This window comes from Nuphar pumila, chromosome 17, assembly GCF_984573655.1.
Source record: "Nuphar pumila chromosome 17, dmNupPumi1.hap1.1, whole genome shotgun sequence".
NCBI lineage: Eukaryota > Viridiplantae > Streptophyta > Magnoliopsida > Nymphaeales > Nymphaeaceae > Nuphar > Nuphar pumila.
In genome coordinates, this window is record NC_143265.1 from 77,687,449 (window position 1) to 77,694,418 (window position 6,970).

The following is a 6,970-nucleotide window of genomic DNA, read 5'->3' on the forward strand; positions in this document are numbered from 1 at the left end:
TCGTATCATCGATCGTGTCTATGTGAGGGCACCACAATATGAGAAATTTCCCTCTCGACTTTAGCTGATGAACAACCAATTAACACCTCATTCGAAAGCACAAAAAAATGTAGAAATGAAAAAAAAAGGAAAGCATATTTGTTACTTCAGCCATACCACCATGTTTTTTTTATTAAAACAAGATAAATACAAAGTTTAAGGCAATGAGGTATCCATCACTAGCTTTCTAGGAAGATCAGGGCAGGCAGCCAAGATGGATCAAATCCATCCCAAGTCCATCGTCGGCCATTTCCAGGCAATCATGTGATCAGATAGAACAAGAATAAGCAGTTAGGAGACAGGCCTAGTTCGGCCCTCGAAGGTCCTCACATTATGCTCCCGCCAAAGTGTCCACCAAGCCTTGAACAACCAACAACTCCAAGCCATACCATGATATTTTTTATGACTTCTTATGTCCATATCCTCATAATGTCAAGGCTTTAGGGTAAGGTGCAATAGCTTGCATGTTATTGCCCGTATATAGTGTTAGAATAAAAAACAATATCATGATGTAAATCAGATTACAATACAACATAATATACATGTAATACATTTGATTCAAATCGTAACAGGGTTCAAGCACGTCATGTTCCGATTGAAACCAAAATCCAGACGAAAACATCAAATCAAACAGATGCAAAGAACATAATAATAACAAGGAAAACATACATGTTAATATTTTGCAATAGGCTAAGGCGTATAAAAATACTTCTTTTAGAGAAGATTCACCACCACATACGGTACAAAAAGGTTCGGCGTCCTTCCCCAGGATACAATAGCTTCGACGATTTGGATCGGTCTACTCCGATAGATCATCCTTCGAAGAACAACCTCAGCAAACGACTGTTGCAGAACTCTCTTTTTTGAGAAACACCCACAAAGAAGCAAAATAGAGCAGGGAGAGAGAAAACTAAAACCGAGAGCCACTTGCTTCTGCATCTGTGTAACCAAAGTCCTCTAACCACGTTCTATAACTCCTGAATGGGTAATAAAACGTGGAAGAGACCCGTTACCATTTACGAAGTGACGTGACCCGTCAACAAAATGATCTGTTATCAATTTCTCTTTTTTCATTATTTAATCCAAATAAAAACAATAAATGCGAAACAAAAAAATATTGAACTTAGAATGGATATGACCCTAAAAGGGCCAATTACTCAAACCCGAACCGACACGGCGCAGTGGACGGGCGCAGACACGCGCGTGTGTGTGGTAGTCATCATATCCCTTTGTTCTTTGAAACAAGTGGTAGAATCTCTACGTAGGTTATAAATCCCATAACCTTTTTGAGATTCTTCAATATGAGACTATTCCACATCATCAAAGTCCAAAAGTATTTCATAAAAGAGTGGTCCCCAAATTGTTTTCTCCTTTGAATTAACTTCTCAGCTTTTTTTTTACATCCAACATATAGCTCATGTTGTACCATATAAACTCACTCTTGATTTATATGAAAGTTGGATTCGCTAACAAATTAGAAGTATTGACTTGTAATTTTCCAGGTTTCTGCTATTTAAACTACAAGCCCACCCTACCACCTTTACGTTTTTTATAGCTCATCTTTGTCTTAGTTGAGTCTTTCAATGGCATGTTTTAGTCCTCTCCGCAGTTTTAACATTGATCATGTTATACCCTTTAGAAATGACTCATACAAATGAAAATCTCAACGTAAAATATGTTACATATATACTCTTCTCTATGTGAAAAGAAAAAGAAAAAGAAAAAGAAAATGTTACATAACAAACTTTCTGGGCATGTGTTTTAGGGCGAAACTGTCAGAGTGTTCTACCCTTTTAATAGGGACTACACTGAGGCTCTTTTATTAGGGGTGTCTCCTTCTATAGGGACAATTACTTTCAAAGAAGTAGAGCAAGAATGCTCTTACTTTTTTCTCCACCTTATTTTCGGCTTTTCTTCCAGTAACTTTCCTTTCTTGGTCTCTTATTATAGGGTAAAAAAAGTTCCTTAGTTATGACAACTTAATTTTTTTTTTATCGGTCGAATGCATCCTCATTTACTCTGAAATGAAAATTACACAAATTTGAGATTTAGTTTGCCCAAAAATTGTTGAGCTTTATATCTTGCAGAGGCACAAACTTGGCACTCCCTCCATACTCAACCGGTAGGACTTCCGCTCCATTCTTTTCTTTTAATATTGCCATTCTTTTCTTTCCATTTGTCATGATTTCAAACCTGTGCCATCCAAAATTTGGACACTATGGTTACTATGTTAAGAACCAACGGGCTTGGTTTACCCGAACTCGACCTGAACCGAACCCTATAGGCTTTGGTTATAATGATAAATAAGAAGGTCCCATTAATACTTAGACTCTGTTACAGTTTGAGTAATTTTATACCAGACCTGAACCCGAGAGCTTCGATTAAGACCCACAAATTTTCAATAAAAAAATGCTAAAAAATATGGTTTTGTCGGGTATGATTGGGGTTTGGTTCATGTGGTTCTTATCGGGTTCGGGTATGGTTTTTCTTATAGTGGACTTGATTAGACTTGGGTCTGGACCTGATACCATACCCGAAAATATGGTCTAATTTTGGTTCCACCTAGTTCCGAACCAAACCCGACCATTGATACTGTAATTTTAATCACACATTTATTCATTTTAAGATTGAGTCAGGGCAGGCTGGGCCGGGCCATGGGCTTTTCTTCAAACCCAAGTCCGTTAAGACCCGGCGTGTTAGTAAACCAGCCCAGCCATTGATCGGGCCGGCCTGGTCCATTAACAGGCCCCGATGCCCACCCCTAGTTGCAGCAATCTAAAATCGATAATGACCAGTACAAAGTATAGCTCAGGAAGCTTCTTAAAACCTGGAAAGCACGCTAGGGAACGTAGTGCACTCTCTGTTGGTTTGGGACTGTGTCCGCTGGTGGGCGTGATACCACATCACTTCTCACGGCAGCTAATGTATTTTTCTGCTTATGATGATCGAATTATGTCCTTGCTTCCAAAACTTTATGAGAAACTTGCTTCTAAAATTAAAAAATCTTTCTTCTCCCAGTATGAAATATTACAATTGGTTTTCTTGCATTAAAATAATTACAATTTTCTTTAAAAGTTATGTTTTCATTAAAAATCTATGTATTTATAATGTACTTAAAATTCATTTTAAGTAAAGTGATAGGGACCCTAGCCTTTGAGTTTTATGCCTCCGGCATGATGACCGTAGGTGTGCCAAGTGCAATTTCTTTGAGTTATAAATTTAAACACAAACACTTGTAAATATACTTCTCATCATTTTTTTTTACAGAGAATCAAAACAATTCATTTAGATATCCAAAATCTTAGCATTACAAAGCAGAAAATGTCACAAAGAGGTCGACCATACAGAGAGTCAATGTCCTATTTGTTACCCACGATAAGGAAAACTTCATAATTTGATACTCGATTTTATTATTGTTTTCTACTCACTTCTCCTTATGTTTTTTTTTATGCGTTAAGTTTAATGTTGAAAAGCATGGCAGGACATGATACTGAAATTTTTATAAAATTTAAATACTATAAGAAATATTATTAATCGAGGATGGCATATCTATATATGATTGTAATTAAATATAGATTTCATTACTTTGTTTTATAAAAAATAATCATATCTTTTTTATTTGAAATAATCATAATGATGAAAGAAGCTATACACTTTTATATATCATTCATATGACATGTTAATTTAAATATGCAAATAAAATCTCTATGACAAAATCAATGTTCCAATATAGTATATAAGGTCACAAATAATCAATTGAAATATCTAAGTATATCCAGATAGATTAAATTTTAATATTAAAAACAAACATGTAATTATAATTAACAATTATCAAAAAGATTCTAGTTAAAATATAAGATCAAGCTTATTTAAATAAGCAACCTAATCAGTCAAAACATAAAGTGTTTGATTTTCATGCAATTGTGAACACGAAAGAGAAAGAATTTAGATAATTAAATAAGCTTTTCAACACAAAAAAAATATTAAATTTTTATATACGGTTGCGAGTTATAACTTTCACAAGATGACTATGTCAAGTGCTATCCAATTTTGATATATGTATGAGATCTAAGCACTAATTTAAATAAATAACATACATAAATAAATAATAACATAAAAAATAAGATGAAAAATCATATCCTTCATCAACCAAAGCTCTTAAATTCATGTTGATTGAAAAAATGAGCTAGATCAACTTATTTTAATTTACACCATCATTAAAAGAGAATCAGGTGCAAGTTTTTCTATCCACCTTAGATTTAGGAACACAATGAATGAGGCAGACTTGCGATTGCCGCTTGGATACATGACACAAAGCTACCTAGAATGATTTCTTCATTGCTACTCACTAGGATAAGACCCTCTATTTAAAGAGTATGGGGACTCCAATCTTCAACTAAGAAAAAGAGTCTCAATTGATGTCAACCTTCAACCGAATTTTCATAATTGACGAAGTCCTTAATTAGGTAATATTTTAAAAAAAAAATAAAACGCTAAAAAATGTATAAATTTTAGAAATACCAAAAACAAATTTTAACAAATATAATAATTACAAATATATCTCAAAATCAAGATTTATAAAAAAACTTATTTGGCAAATCATGATTTTCACTCAATATATACATATTTACTAATATATTAACTAGGACCACATTGAAAGACATACTAGAGGTATGCCCTTAATATAATGCACTCACATTAGCTACCTTATGAGCAAGCTTTGTTCACCTATTATATAGACATACAATACCGATATATGACACATTGATTGTCTAAGATTAAAATTTGTATAACCAAACATATCTCGAAGACTACTAATAAGTATGGTTATTAACCATTGCCTCTTAATAAGGCTATTTGCCTTCATGCATATTAAATTGCCTAACTGGTAGAGAAACAATGTTAAGTCTACCGCGTGTTGCATGCTCCATGGTTTATGTTAGGTCATCGAGTGATTTTCCTATTTTGGTATTGTCAGCAGGTCTATCTATTGAAGCCTTCAACTTCAAAAGACCCTACTACAAAAAATGAATGAGATACATTGCATCACTACAACTCAATCAGGCTTATACCCTTGACCTAATTTGTAAGACATCAAAGACCGTATACCTAAAGCTCAATTTTTTTCCATGTTCAAACTGACACAACTTATATAAGTTTTGGAATGAAATCATCCTGCAATCAAATCAAAACGGGTAAAACCATAATAAGATCTTGCATAAATCATAGTTGCATGCAATACCCAAACAATAGAACATAATCATATCCACAGATTTCATCAAAAGTTATGGAAGGTTATACAAAATATCCCACATCATGCATATATACATGCATTTTTTAAAGACTCGGTTCTCGCTTTATGCTTCACATATCTCTGAAATGCTTCTTACTTGTGGCATTACAATGAAGAAAGCATAATTTACAGAGGTGCCTATGCCTGCTAGGACAATGAATTGATTGGATATCATACAATTTGATGCACAAATCACATCTCACTCAATTTTTCAGAGGAGAGGATCTGGTCAGTCCATGACATGGAGGCCTAACAACCAAACGTGTGGTCGACGCACTGCAAAACCATGTGGTGACATCCAAGACACCTTATGTGGTTGTGGTTGCAATAAATTTTGAGAAACTAACATCTGAAGTGACTGGACCTGATTTCTTCCACTTGTATAACAAGTTGGATTTTAGAGAGAGGATATAGAATGAGTGATGTTGAGTATGGTCTTAGACGATTCTGCATTGAAGTGGCAGATACGAAACTCTTCTAACCTATGCTTTCAATCTTGATACTCTCCTTTGAGAATACTAATCAGGTCCTAACACCACTTGTTATGTGGTTACAAACTAAGATCACATTCTTCATCTATAAGCTAATCTCCTTGGGTTGTCATTTTTAATGTTTGCCGATCTAACTTCAATTCTGTCTTGTCCAATTTGGAAGTGGGACTGTAAGATTGTGGTCTAGGTCCTTGATTTATACAAGCTACATAATCACCTTTTTTTCCTTTTTTTTCACTATGTTTGATGGATTTCATGAGGATTTGCTCATGTGATATCTCGGCTGACTTATTGCAGCTTAATTAACCAACATGTATAAATGATAGAGGTAAATACGCCTATTTTGGGCTTTTGCTATTAGGTCTGATTTAATAGGGTAATGTTTGCTACCCTCGTGGGTAAGAAACCCTTTAGCGAAAAAATGTAATATTTTTTTATTTTTTCATTTTTTTGCACATGCGACCCTTCAGATGTGATCTACATGTTAGGTTCACTAGAAAGTGAATTTTGGATCATGTTTTTCTCAGACTTTAAGAGGGTTGAAAAAAATCAACCGCTTACAATGTACCAAAATTTTTAAACCTCAAAAAGAAATATTTTTTACTTTGAAAAACTATGATCCAAAGGTGGATTCCTACTATTTTGATCATGTTGAAAACATCCACGATGTCAAATTTGGTCAAAACAACCTCTCCAAATGAGTTCCAACTAAGGGGTTTCTTGAGGGTAGCAAATGCTATGCACATTTAATATTAGAATTTATGTGTCCACTAATCTTAATTCTCAAGACAAAAAAAATCAATTAGGTGTCAACCTTTTGCCCCTAATTTTAAATATGGAACATATATTTCTGAAATTTCAAATAAAGGCCAAACTTTTCTTGAAAACTGTCAAACAAGGGCCTGCATTTATTATTGTCAGGTTAAATTATAAATCAAATTAAAAGAGTAACCTTCGTCCTTAAAAAGTTGAAATGGTTTACTTTTTAATTTTTTATGAGGATAAGTAATTATTTTTCAATTTTTAAGGGACAATAGAAGAAACAGAAAAAGACTCGTGTTTTCGAATATCATCGGTGCTGACAAGAGGTCCTTATTGAAAAGTTTTCAGGAAAAGTTCTGCACATAGAATTTCAGAAATGTGTGGC